A 14,273-nucleotide genomic window follows, 5' to 3' on the forward strand; every position below is an offset into this window, starting at 1 on the left:
TGGAGGTGTTTTGGGTGAGATTGGTGGTTTGTGTGCTGTTTGGTTTTTGATAAAGAAACTGTAGTGAAGGCTAATGCCCAGCCTACATTTCTGTATTTTGTTTAAACCTTTTGTTTGGGCCCTTGTGCCAGTTATTTTGTAAGTGTTTATTGTGTGCGAGATTTGTTTTTGTTTGACCTTTTATTTTTGCTCTGTGAGCAGAGTTTTGTTCCAGTTTTGATTTACTTTTGTTTATTAAACAGAGCAGAAGCGCGTTAACTGCAGTTTCCTTGTCTCTGAGTCTCTTTACCTGCCGAAATAACATCTGGGACCGCAACGCTACCCTGTCACATATGGTGTCAGTAGTGGGATAGCGCCCCCTAGAGACTCGGAGCGGGACTGTAGTTTTAAAATAAAAAAAAAAAAAAATGGGAAAGAAGCAGCGGCAGAAGCAGCGGCAGAAGCAGCAGCGCGGGGCTGGTCGCAAGCCCCACCACGCATCTGGCAAGGTGGACATCTGCATGACCTGCTTGAGGAGGGAGGAGTGGTGTTTTGAAGTTGGCAAGGTCGGGCACGTGTCGCCCGACTACTAACATTCCCTACCTCAGGAAGAAGAGGTGGAACCAGAGCCACAGCCACCGGAGGAGGATGGCTGGGAAGCCCTCCTCCACAGCATGGGCGTACAGTATTGTTGTATCCGTGGGGAGTGGGGCCATTTCCCAGCTAACTGCCCCCTCCCACCAGAAGAATGCCTGCTGCCTCTGCATCCACCACTGCCACCAGCAGAGGGAGAGAGCCTGCTGGTTCCCTTTCCACCAGCAGAGGGAGCATGCCTGCTGGTCCCCCCCTGCAACCAGAAGGGGTGGAGCCCCTGCCGCCTTCGCAGCCAGAAGGGGAGGAGCCCCTGCCGCCTTCGCAGCCATGGGGCCATGTGTGCTGCGCCCAAGGGGGGGAAATGAGCAGGGCAGGGCCCTGCCTGTAAATAATATTGTTGTGTTGTGATTTGGTGGTGGTTGGCAGGGATGGGGTTAATTTCCTATCCCTGCCAAAATACATGTGAGAATGTGGCTGGAGCTAATTGAATCATTGATAATTAGGCTCCAGCCACATGGTATAAAAATGGTGAAATTCGTTTGTTAGGTGGAGGTGTTTTGGGTGAGTTTGTTTGTTTGTTTGTTTGTTTGTGTGCGGTTTAGTTTTTGAGAAAGAAACTGTAGTGAAGGCTAATGCCCAGCCTACATTTCTGTATTTTGTTTAAACCTTTTGTTTGGGCCCTTGTGCCAGTTATTTTGTAAGTGTTTATTGTGTGCGGGATTTGTTTTTGTTTGACCTTTTATTTTTGCTCGGTGAGCAGAGTTTTGTTCCAGTTTTGATTTACTTTTGTTTATTAAACTGCGCAGAAGCGCGTTAACTGCAGTTTCCTGGTTTCCGAGTCTCTCTGCCTGCCGATTAACATCTGGGCCCACAACGCTACCCTGTCACACAGCCCAATAGCAGAGTTCAGATAGTTCTCTAATAATAATGTTCTTAATCGACCTGTATGTAATTGAACACTGCAAGGATTCATCAGCATACTATTTTCTGATTTCAGTACTTTTCTTTAGCAGATCTGTATGGTGGAGCCATGGTAGAAATATATGTGTGTGTGTGTGTGTATATATGTATATATATATATATATATATATATATATATATATATATATATATATATATATAGTGAGGAAAGGATAGCGTCGCATTTAAGAAATGGCGGTGCTAAGGAAGAAACTACACCACCCAGAAATCCGAGTGCCAATTAATTGGGTGGGGTTTCTGTGTTTAAAAAGGAGCAGGGCAGAGCCATAGGGGAGAGAAGTGTGGGGAACACGGCCCGGTTGTCCTGCAAGGAAGTAGCATGCAAACTCCAGTGTGTTGGAAAAACAACCAAAAAGAAAGAGATCGCAAGGTAAAGCTATCGTTTGTGTTAAAATATAGTCAGCGTTTAGTTTTTACAAAGTGATTTTTCCTCTTGTTGAGGTAGCCTTTTGTTTGTTAAAGTTTATTTTTATTTTCTGTTGTCGGGGTGCGACTTGAAGATAGTGTACTCCTTAGCAATTTAAAAGAGACCCGCGGTATTCTGTGCTATGCGGTTGTGCGCCGCCACAACCGTAGTGTGTTGTGCTATATGCTTTATAACCCGGAGAGGTATTGGTTATTTACGTGTTGCAGAGACAGTAAATAATAACCAGAAAGAACGGACTTGTGAGACTGGAAGTGCAAGACATTGTTTATTCATAACACAGACACAAGATACTTTGCATATGATTAATACAGGGAAAATGGACACTGGCTTTTAGAAGGAATACAATTTGCTTCTGTGGACGACCGGGAGTTGGCTGCAGGAGTACTTTCTCCACAGCCCGGATATAACTTGTTTTATCTTTGTTCACTTCTTTGGACGTCTGGGGTTACCTCTATTGTGTTCCTGGAAGTCTTCTTTAAAACTGATCCATTCTTGTAATTACCTGTGTTCCAGGACTACTCCAGCAGAGGGAGCCTGTCTTGTACTTACCTGTGTTCCAGGACTACTCCAGCACAGGGAGCCGGTCTAATACTTACCTGTGTCACAGGACTACTCCAGCAGAGGGAGCCTGTCTTGTTCTCACCTGAGTTACAGGACTACTCCAGCAGAGGGAGTCTGTCTTGTTCTTACCTGAGTTACAGGACTACTCCAGCAGAGGGAGTCTGTTGGATAGTTAACTGTGTGGCGGATCTACTCCAGTAGAGGGAGCCAGTCTTATACTTACCTGGGCAACCGGCATACTCCAGCAGAGGGAGCTCAACCTACACTTACCGGTGACCCAGGACAGCTCTAGGGAAGAGAGCTGACCCTGTTCTTACCCGCGGACTGACTCACTTCAGTCGGAGGATCCTTGGACTTCTTTTCTATCCTGATGTAGCCAGAGAGGGTTGAAGAAGAGAGTTAGTCAGTGGCCCTGAGAACTGTGACAGAAACTGCTTATTTGATGTAAATATTGTAAATAAAAGGTACTTGCCTGCAAACGTATTGAGTCTGTGCCAGTTGGTGGAACGGGAAAGCAGTGGTTCAGCAGCACGTGTCTACTGGATCTTTTACAATACATATATATATATATATATATATATATATATATATATATATATATATATATATATATATATATATATATATATATATATTCATTATTTTTATTGAGTTTTTACAGTAGTTCACACAACAAACAAAGACAAATGAATAGTATGTAAAACACAGCTACATCTTAAACTTGTTTTAGTTCTGTCTGCTTTTTTAACAAAAAATCCAACAATGAAATAAATCCATATATATATATATATATATATATATATATATATATATATCTTTTATCTCCCCCCTTTGCAAGTAAAAAAACATAAACAATAAAATAATAATAATAATTGAGGGGGGGGGGGGGGACACACAGAAGGAAAAAAAATTAAAAAATATAATAACCACAATAATTCTAAAAAAAAAAGATAAACTGTCATGCGCAGCCAGCATGTCGAGGTTGTTAAAGAGAGAATCTATTAAGGAAGGATCTGAAGGCGATTCAGATGTATAGTGCAGAGTAGAAGTTATAAAACTGATTGTTTATTTCCTTTTGATTGTTTATCAGGCCAGATTGTGATTGAATTCATGAAATTAGATGGGGAGCAGCCAAAGATGATGGGTAAGCGCTTTACTGGCCATACTCGTATGCTATGTGGCATGCTTTATACAGTAAATGTCTGCCTGTTTCGTAGACAGAAGATCAGATTCAGTTTGAAAAGCTAGACGCTCCTTGTAAAGTTCCGGTGTGGGGGAGTGTGGCGGAGTGTCCCGCCCCTATGTATTATTATTTGTATTTTTGTTTGCGGCGCGGGTAAAAGCGCTGCGTCTTTTATTATTATATTTAAAAACCCCGTGAGGATGCATGGCTGATCAGCTACTGATTATTTAACTAGCTGACAGTCATGCATCCTTACCAAACGCGTACAGACTCTGGCAGAGGGCTAATAAGATAATTAACAACTAGTTAATCCCTCGGCCAGAGTATATAAACCTGCAGCTCTCTGCACTCAAGGTGGAGTGTTGGAGTAGAGAGTACGGGAGTACGGGAGAGCGGAGAGAGAGCGCGTAGAAGACGTAGAAACAATTGCTAAAACGTGCTGGTTTAGCCAGCACGCCACTTACTTGTTTGTCTGTTTATTCGTTTGGCCCTCGTGCCATTTTGTTTCTGTTTTGTTTAAATATTTTGTTTTATTGATTAATAAATACCCTGAGTGCCACTGCACTCGGCTTCATCCGCCCATCCATTGTTTGTGATTCAGTTACTTCCTGGTCCGTGACATCATCACACTCACCACTGCGAGCCAGACTGCCACATATGGTGTCCAGCGTGGGACAAACAACGCCTCCAACAGCCAGACCAGTTAAGGAAAGGATGTTTTTTCTTGTTTTTTTCAAAGTGTTTTTTTGTGTGTTGTGTTTGGGGAAAAAAAAAAAAAAAAAAAAAAAAAAAAATGGATAAAGTGGATGCCTACATGAAGAGGTGGCATGCGCATCAGAGGGAGTTAAAGGAAGGAGGGGCTACATGGTGCCTCGTCTGCCTGGAGTATGGGCACCTCCCTGAGGTGTGCCCATATGAAGACCCCCTCTTTGTGCAAGCCTTTGATCGAGGTGAGGTGGAGACTGCGGAGGAGTGGATCCACCTGAAGGCCATACCATCGCCGCAGGTGGATCAGGAAACCTGCCTCACCTGCCTCAAAGGGGAGGAGTGGTGCTTTGCCGTCGGCAAGGTCGGGCACAAAGCACCCGACCAACCCCCTCCATGGCAGGAGATGGAACTGCTGGTCCCGAAGAAGGGAAGGAGGGGCGGTGCCAAGAAGGCAAAGAAGCAGGCTCCAGCGCCTGAGGGGGAGCGCGAGCATCCAGCGCCCAGAAGGGGGGAGCGCGAGCATCCAGCAACGGAAGGGGGGAGCGCGAGCATCCAGCGCCCGGAAGGGGGAGCGCGAGCATCCAGCGCCCGGAAGGGGGGAGCCCGAGCATCCATTGCCCGGAGGGGGGGAGCCCGTGCATCCATCGCCCGGAGGGGGGGAGCCCGTGCATCCATCGCCCGGAGGGGGGGAGCCCGAGCATCCATCGCCCGGAGGGGGGGAGCCCGTGCATCCATCGCCCAGAGGGGGGGAGCCCGTGCATCCAGCGCCCAGGGGAGAGGAGCCATCACTGCCTTCTCCAGCGCCAGAGGGAGAGGAGCCATCGCTGCCGTCTCCACCACCGCCAGGAGCAGAGCAGCAGGAGCTGCCTCTGTCTCCACCACCGCCAGGAGCAGAGCAGCAGGAGCTGCCTCGGTCTCCACCACCACCAGGAACAGAGCAGCAGGAGCTGCCTCTGTCTCCACCATCACCAGGAACAGAGCAGCAGGAGCTGCCTCTGTCTCCACCACCACCAGGAACAGAGCAGCAGGAGCTGCCTCTGTCTCCACAACCACCAGGAACAGAGCAGCAGGAGCTGCCTCTGTCTCCACCACCACCAGGAGCAGAGCAGCAGGAGCTGCTTCTGTTTCCACCACCGCCAGGAGCAGAGCAGCAGGAGCTGCCTCTGCCTCCGCCACCTCCACCAGCAGAGGGTGAATGCCTGCTGGTTCCGCCTCAGCCGCCGTGGGAGGACTGCTTGCCCCTCCCTCCTCCACCAGCAGAGGGTGAATGCCTGCTGGTTCCGCCTCAACCGCCGTGGGAGGACTGCTTGCCCCTCCCACCTCCACCAGCAGAGGGTGAATACCTGCTGGTTCCGCCTCAGCTGCTGTGGGAGGACTGCTTGCCACTCCCAGCTCCACCAGCAGAGGGTGAATACCTGCTGGTTCCACATCCACCGTCATGGGAAGGACTGCTCCACCGTCATGGGAAGGACTGCACCACCTAGGGATGCCTGCCTCGCATCGCCTGGGGCTGCCTGTTGCTCCGCATCGCCTGGGGCTGCCTGTTGCTCCACATCGCCTGGAGAGCCACCAGCTACAGGGAACGAGGGAGAAGTGGAGCTCCCGCTGCCGCCTCCATGGCCAGGGGCTCCCCTCCCGAGTTCACCTCCCGAGGGTCCGCTGCCGCTGCCGTCGCCTCCCGAGGGTCCGCTGCCGCTGCCGTCGCCTCCCGAGGGTCCGCTGCCGCTGCCGTCGCCTCCCGACGGTCCGCTGCCGCTGCTGTCGCCTCCCGAGGGTCTGCTGCCGCTGCCGTCGCCTCCCGAGGGTCCGCTGCCGTCGACTGGGGTCGCCAGGGATCCTACTTCGACTGGGGTCGCCAGGGATCCTGCTTCGCCTGGGGTCGCCAGGGATCCTGCTTCGCCTGGGGTCACTACACTGTGGTCGGATCCCCACGGAGGGGAGCTGCCAGCCATGAAGAAAGGGGGGGGAGGTCAGGCGACCAGCTCCCCCAGCCGCACTTTCGCGGCCGGAGATCATGTGGTCGGAGCCCCACGGAGGGGAACTGCTGGCCGTGAAGAGGAGGGGGAAGGTCAGGAGACCAGCTTCCCCAGCCGCACTTTCGCGGCAGGATAGAGTGTGGCGGGAGCCCCATGAAGGGGAGCTGCCGGCCACGGAAAAGGGGGGGGAGGTCAGGAGACCAGCTCCCCCAGCCGCACTTTCGCGGCAGGAAATACTGTGGCTGGAGCCCCGTGAAGGACAGCTACCAGTCATGAAGAAGGGGGGGGAGGTCAGGAGACCAGCTTCCCCCGCAGCAATTTCGCTGCAGGAGAAAGGGTGGCCGGAGCCCCACGGAGGGGAGCGGCCGGCCATGAAGAAGGTGCGCGGGCCTTTGGAACGCTACGGCTGTTTGGGTGGGAGGAGGACATCCCACCGTGGCTGCCACCTTTGGTCCGTTGCTGCCCCTGTTCCTGCACTGGGACTGCTAACCGGGACTTTGGGGACTAAGGGGGGAGGTGGCCGAAAAGGCCATGTGTGCTGCGCACAAGGGGGGGCATGTGTGGCGGAGTGTCCCGCCCCTATGTATTATTATTTGTATTTTTGTTTGCGGCGCAGGTAAAAGCGCTGCGTCTTTTATTATTATATTTAAAAACCCTGTGAAGATGCATGGCTGATCAGCTACTGATTATTTAACTAGCTGACAGTCATGCATCCTTACCAAACGCGTGCAGACTCTGGCCAAGGGATAATAAGATAATTACCAACTAGTTAATCCCTCGGCCAGAGTATATAAACCTGCAGCTCTCTGCACTCGAGGTGGAGTGTTGGAGTAGAGAGTACCGGAGAGCGGAGAGAGAGCGCGTAAAAGACATAGAAACAATTGCTAAAACTTGCTGGTTTAGCCAGCACGCCACTTACTTGTTTGTCTGTTTATTCGTTTGGCCCTCGTGCCATTTTGTTTCTGTTTTGTTTAAATATTTTGTTTTATTGATTAATAAATACCCTGAGTGCCACTGCACTCGGCTTCATCCGCCCATCCATTGTTTGTGATTCAGTTACTTCCTGGTCCGTGACATCATCACACTCACCACTGCGAGCCAGACTGTCACAGGGAGTTAGCATAAGTTTGATCTATTTGTGAGAGGAGATTCACCAGTGCTGAAAGTCTCCATGATCTGCATTTATTATTTTGAGCAGTAAATAATATTATTTGCCCTCGTAGGTAAGCCTTATGTGTCTCCCAAAAAATGGAGGGAGAAATCTCTGGGGAGGTGTTTGTTTCCAAAAAAAGATCTATCTGAGAGGTGATAAATTGAACAAGGTAACAACAGGTTCACTCTCCAAGGGTGGGGTGAAGCAGAATAGTTGGGAAAAGTTATCTCTAAGGTAAGAGGAGCATGGTCTGAAATGACAATACTGTCATATGTGCATGAACAGATGAAGGGAGTAATTTTATTGTCCAAAAATAAATACTAAATCCGGGAGTAAGTATGGTGGACATGGGAGAAGAATGAATACTGCCTTGTAGAGGGAAATAGGAAATGCCAGGTGTCAGAGATTGCATAGGAATCAAGGAAATATTTAATAGCTAAAGCAGTTTTAGAAACAGAGGCAGACTTACTGGAAGAGCGGTCAAGAGCAGGTTTGAGGGAGCAGTTAAAATCCCCCCCCCCCCCCCCCCCAAGAATCAGGTGGTGGGAGTCAAGGGAAGGTAGGGAGAAAAAAAAATAGCAATGAAAATGCTGCCATCCCAGTTGCAGGCATAGACCTTAGCCAAAATTACAGGAGTATTGAAAAGTTTGCCAGTGACCATAATGTATCTTACATTCGGATCAGAGGTAATTTGGGATGCTTCAAAAGGAATCGTTTTGTGCACTAAATTGCCACTCCCTGGGCTTTACCATGAAAATTTGAATGAAATCACTGCCCCACCCAGCCCCTCTGAATCCTGAAGTGGTCAGAAGTGCGAAAATGGGTTTCCTGTAGAAATGCAATGTCTGTCTTAAGTTGTTGTAGATGGGTAAGGACTCTATTACGTTTCACAGGGTGATTAAGCCCCTTGACATTCCAGCTAGTGAAGTTTACAGAACACCCACCAGCCCCAGACCTTTGATTAATCATAATAAAAAGATTTTATAAAACTGGAGTGATTGAAGGGAACAATCACAGAATAACACAAATAAATACATACATAGGTAAGTGTTACTAATAATGTGCTGCTTGGCCGAGCACAACTTAGTTACAATGACAAAAAGTGAAGTGAAAAAAACAAGAAAAGAGCAAGGGTACAATTCCCACCCCCCACCCCCAAACGCTTCCCCAAACGAAGCCTAATTTACTATCAAGAGCACAAAGCTTGCTAGTAGCCCACATATACAAATTACTCGGTTCTATAGCTCTGCAAACACATTTTGCGAGAACAAAACAAAACTACATATAATTATTTATCCCCATAAGTCTAAAGAGAGAGCGCGAAAGGGTAATGATAAAAATACATAATATTAATAGTGGTAATACTGGAAATTGCAATGTCAAAAGTGAGAAAATAATATATAAGAAAGCAATGGTATATGCACTGGGGAAAAGTCAGAAGGGAGAAAAAGAAACAAATGAGTAAATGGGGAAAAAAACTATAAAATAGGAAAGCATTAAAAAAAACCACTGATTTCATAAATATAGACAATAATAATAGCAGTGATAATAATGGCACAACATTTATTTTAAAAGCACATTTTAAAAAGTATTTGAATAGTATAATGGCGGTACGTACAGCAGCCACCAAGTCAAATAAACGGGAGAAATCCCCCCACCCAGTGGAGGAAAATCTGCACTACATTGTACAATATTTGAGCGCATCTAAAAGGCATCCAGTAATACTGAATGGACAAACGCTGGCGCCCACGTAAATACACACAATACAGGGACATACATGAAAGTTCGACAGTAGTTCATGTTTAACCAGAAAAGAAGGCACTAGTTAGGGTTATGCCCTGGTGTCACTGCAGCACCGCCAACATTATAGAGTAGTGACTACTTTCAAATAGCAATAGCAAATATACATGAAACTGTGTAACTGTATAAGGTATGTAAGAAAGATAAATTGAACATGATTTCGAAACTAGAGTCCCCCTCTAAATTCTAACAGTAAACCTGCTACATATTTTAGAAACATAGCTTAGTAGACGTTAAAAGGAGAGAAAAGGGGGGTTGCAATTAAACGTAATTTTTGCAAGTTTGTAAATATGTAAACATGTTAGGCAGCATTGAAATCGGATTATAAAAGACAGCGTCGAAACATTGCAACACTGCCTATAGCAAGGCAGAGGGAGAAAGAGAGAATTAAAAAAAAGAGACAAAAAATAACCTTTTCTCCTCTTCCTCCCTCTTAGTACAAACAAGTTTTCTGCCCGGCTCAAGAACAACAACAGTTCACTAGATTTAAACTCTGTTAAGTTACCTGGCACGCTGATCAAGCAGATGAGGAACCTTTTGTAGGCAGAATATTCTGTTTAACAAAGGTCATGACGTCCTCAGGATTTTCAAAGATGTTCTGGTTTCCATTAAACGAAATCTTGAAACGAGCAGGGAAAAACAAGCCATGCCTTACATCAGGGAAATTGTTTAAAATGCGCTTAACTTTCTATAAGCAGATCGCTTCCTTGCGATTTCGGGTGCGAAATCTGGGAAGCAAACACATTTTTTCCTGAAATCGGAGCTGGTTGCTCTGTCTAGCAAGGCAGAGAATCTTCTCTTTCACATCAAAACGGTGGATTCGTATGATGAAAGGCAGCGGTCTCTGTCGAAGAGTTGAGGTCAGTACATCAGTTTTTGAGTGGAGGCCTGCTTCCAGAGATTTTATGGCAGCCATAGAGCTGCGCCGCTCGCAGCGTCCCGTTCAGCTGAACCGCCGCTCGACCCACTTGCAGACGGGGAGTTCGTAGCAAGAGAATGCGAGGGCCCACGGGCCTCCACATGTGGATCCCATTGTTATGCGAGCCTGGCATTTCAGCGAGTTGAATATATTTTAAAATAAAAAAATTAAGTCCCAAATAAACAGAAAACTAAATAAAAGGTAAGATGAGAAATGTGTTAGCTGTTTTTTTTTAAAAATAATAAATATAAGGATATGGTCTGCGGAGCTCGAGAGAATTGCTTCTTCACATACCGGTGCTCAACAGCGCCCGTGGTAGAAATATTTCCAAGGCAAATTAAAAATCTTGGTAAACCTTGAGGGATGTCAAGTCCATGGTGTAATTACCATACTGATCACAAACTTTTTTGTGTGTGTTTCAGTCTTACTGCTTGAAGGTCAAAGAAATGGACGACGAGGAATACAGCTGTATAGTAAGTGCTCCTTCCTGCTATCACAGAATGAGTTTTTGGTCTCACAATCCACCAGTGTACAACAGTGTAATGTGGAATGTCTCTGATCTGTTCTAACAGACTGCTATACCACATAATGTGATATATGTTACTGTATATAAAAACTTGCTGCAAAGAAGTTGGGGTTAGCAAGTAAATGAAGCTTCACCCCGAGGTAGAATATGAGCATGTGTGATTCAAAATAACTCCCACAAAAACTCACATAGCCTGCTTGTCTATAAACCCTCGCTCAACAAGTGCATAGAAGTTATATTGGCTGTTTTTGGACGCTATTACAATTAATACAACTTCCCTCTTCTGGTCTCCTGTTTCAGACAAATACACCAGAACCAACCTCACTAGAATGCAGGATTTTAAATACTACTTGTCTGGCTATCTAAACCAAGACAAACATTTATATCTAGATCATCTACAGATTGAGCACTTAATATAAATATGAAGTAGACTGAGCTACTTGGGCTGCTTTTCTTTATCAACCCATTGAATGGCATGTTTTGCCAATAATTGAAGGGTGTGGACAAATCCTACAGGCAACACTTCAAGTGGTCCTGAGTACAAGATTTAACTCTGATTCATTCAGAGTGGTGCAGGGGGCTTGCTTTGAATGAATCAGTTACATCTAAAACACAGCAAAGTAAGCCTTCTGCAGCCCTCGATGAACCAGAGCTACCTCTAAAACGCAGCAAAGCAAGCCTCCTGCACCCCTCAATGAACCAGAGCTACCTCTAAAACACAGCAAAGCAAGCCTCCTGCACCCCTCAATGAACCAGAGCTACCTCTAAAACACAGCAAAGCAAGCCTCCTGCACCCCTCAATGAACCAGAGCTACCTCTAAAACACAGCAAAGCAAGCCTCCTGCACCCCTCAATGAACCAGAGCTACCTCTAAAACACAGCAAAGCAAGCCTCCTGCACCCCTCAATGAACCACAGCTACCTCTAAAACACAGCAAAGCAAGCCTCCTGCACCCCTCAATGAACCAGAGCTACCTCTAAAACACAGCAAAGCAAGCCTCCTGCACCCCTCAATGAACCAGAGCTACCTCTAAAACACAGCAAAGCAAGCCTCCAGCACCCGTCAATGAACCAGAGCTACCTCTAAAACACAGCAAAGCAAGCCTCCAGCACCCCTCAATGAACCAGAGCTACCTCTAAAACACAGCAAAGCAAGCCTCCAGCACCCCTCAATGAACCAGAACTACCTCTAAAACACAGCAAAGCAAGCCTCCAGCACCCCTCAATGAACCAGAGCTACCTCTAAAACACAGCAAAGCAAGCCTCCAGCACCCCTCAATGAACCAGAGCTACCTCTAAAACACATCAAAGCAAGCCTCCAGCACCCCTCAATGAACCAGAGCTACCTCTAAAACACAGCAAAGCAAGCCTCCTGCACCCCTCAATGAACCAGAGCTACCTCTAAAACACAGCAAAGCAAGCCTCCTGCACCCCTCAATGAACCAGAGCTACCTCTAAAACACAGCAAAGCAAGCCTCCAGCACCCCTCAATGAACCAGAGCTACCTCTAAAACACAGCAAAGCAAGCCTCCAGCACCCCTCAATGAACCAGAGCTACCTCTAAAACACAGCAAAGCAAGCCTCCAGCACCCCTCAATGAACCAGAGCTACCTCTAAAACACAGCAAAGCAAGCCTCCTGCACCCCTCAGTGCTGGAGGCTTGCTTTGCTGTGTTTTAGAGGTAGCTCTGGTTCATTCAGGGGTGCTGGAGGCTTGCTTTGCTGTGTTTTAGAGGTAGCTCTGGTTCACTTGAGTCGCTGTGGGAGCCATGCTAGTTCTGATTTACCCTGCTTGTCGTTCCCAGGCTCTGGGAGAGCTGTTGTACCGGGTTTGAGTACCGGCTGGTCCTGCGCTGCCGGCAGGAGGTCCGGTGCGCGATTTGCCAAGATGAGGAAAGATGTGCTGGAAACGATTGAACTACTGGACCAGAAGCACGGTGAGACAGTTGACATGGGGAACCAGCCTATAACCCAAGTCTATTCGGATATGGCAACAGGGACAGTGATACTCAGTTAGATTTTGCGATGGGCCACCCCATATCCTAGTCTGGGATCAGCGATTTGTTTGTGCTTTATATGCATTGAAGCCATTTGGATTTTACAGTGGTTCTCAACTCATTATGTACGATAGGGGTTCTCAAACTGGGGGCTGCGGGATGGTTTCAGGGGCTGTAGCACATACAGGAAAGTTTGGGAACCCCTGCTCTACTCCTAGCAGTCTGGGGGTTTGTTTCAAATTTGCATTGGTTTCCAGTTTACACATGAAATGGCACCTAGACAGCTTAAACTGAGACCTTTAATAACTGTGGAACTGCAGCAGTGTACCGTAATAGAAAGTAGGGATTCCTGAGGACTGGGGTTCAGAACCACTTCATATTGAAATGTAATAAAAAATACTTTTTAGAAGTTCACTTTATTATTACTACCCCACAATGTACTGTTTTCTAGTGAAAGATTAGTCATAGAAGGGGGTGGGATTTGAATTAAGACAATCTCACCCTGCTGCCTCTCCTCTCTCTGCAGTCCAGGACATTGTGTTCCAGCTGCAGCACTTCGTGTCGGGGATGTCCCGGTACTATGACGAGTGCTTTGCAGTGTTGAAGGACGCTGACGTGTTCCCTATTGAGGTGGACCTGTCCCGCACCATGCTGAACTATGGGGGACAGAGAGAGCTGTATTCTGAGGATGAGGACGAGGGGGATGAAGAACAGCCTGAGGAGGGACAAGGGGAACTGGGGGACGGAGATGCCAGGAAGGAGGAGAACGGAGAAAAACTCATCGATGATGACTAGAACAGAGCATCTTTATATAAATACAACAATCTCATTATTATTATCCTCTCCTGCTCACAGCTTTATTTATTTATTGGAATGGAAGGCAGGGAGGGAATTATTTGGGGAAACGTTATACACGCAATCATCTTGTACCTTGTTTCAAATGATTGGGTCTCAGATTCATTTTGACTCCAAATCTGTACGTTACCAAAACACATACCATTTTATATATTTATGAACCAATTCATTTGGAAACAAGGCATCTTTTAACACATTATGCTACTTCAATTTAACTTAACTTGGGTTAATGCAATTTTGTATTTATACTACAGTACAACTATTTGACCATTTAATGATATAAAGCTGATATGGGGGAGGGGGGGGGGGGGGGGGGTGGTTACAGATGTATTTATTTTTCTGTTCTATGAGAGTTGTACTTGTAGGATAAACAGGATGTACTCTGCCAGTAGCCGGTAAATATTACCTTTCAGTTTTCAGAAGTGGATCTCGAACTGCAACTTCAGTAACAAGCTGCAACACTCCTGCCATTCTGAAGCGGAGACATTCAGATTCTTTCTTCTTTTAAAAACATTCTGTTTTAGTGTAGTAATATATTATTTATCCTTTGATACAGCAGTCGTGTTTAACTGCAGTCTTCAAGCGTTTGCACTGGGGATGCCCTTTTCCCACTTGA

General features: G+C 46.7%; 1 pseudogene; it reads left to right on the plus strand.

Annotated features, from left to right (window-relative positions):
- The window catches only part of LOC117407874 (PRKCA-binding protein-like), a 30,752-nt pseudogene extending 16,802 nt beyond the window's left edge, over positions 1-13,950 (plus strand).
- Positions 13,951-14,273: the final 323 nt, after the last annotated feature.

This window comes from Acipenser ruthenus, chromosome 48, assembly GCF_902713425.1.
Source record: "Acipenser ruthenus chromosome 48, fAciRut3.2 maternal haplotype, whole genome shotgun sequence".
Lineage (NCBI taxonomy): Eukaryota > Metazoa > Chordata > Actinopteri > Acipenseriformes > Acipenseridae > Acipenser > Acipenser ruthenus.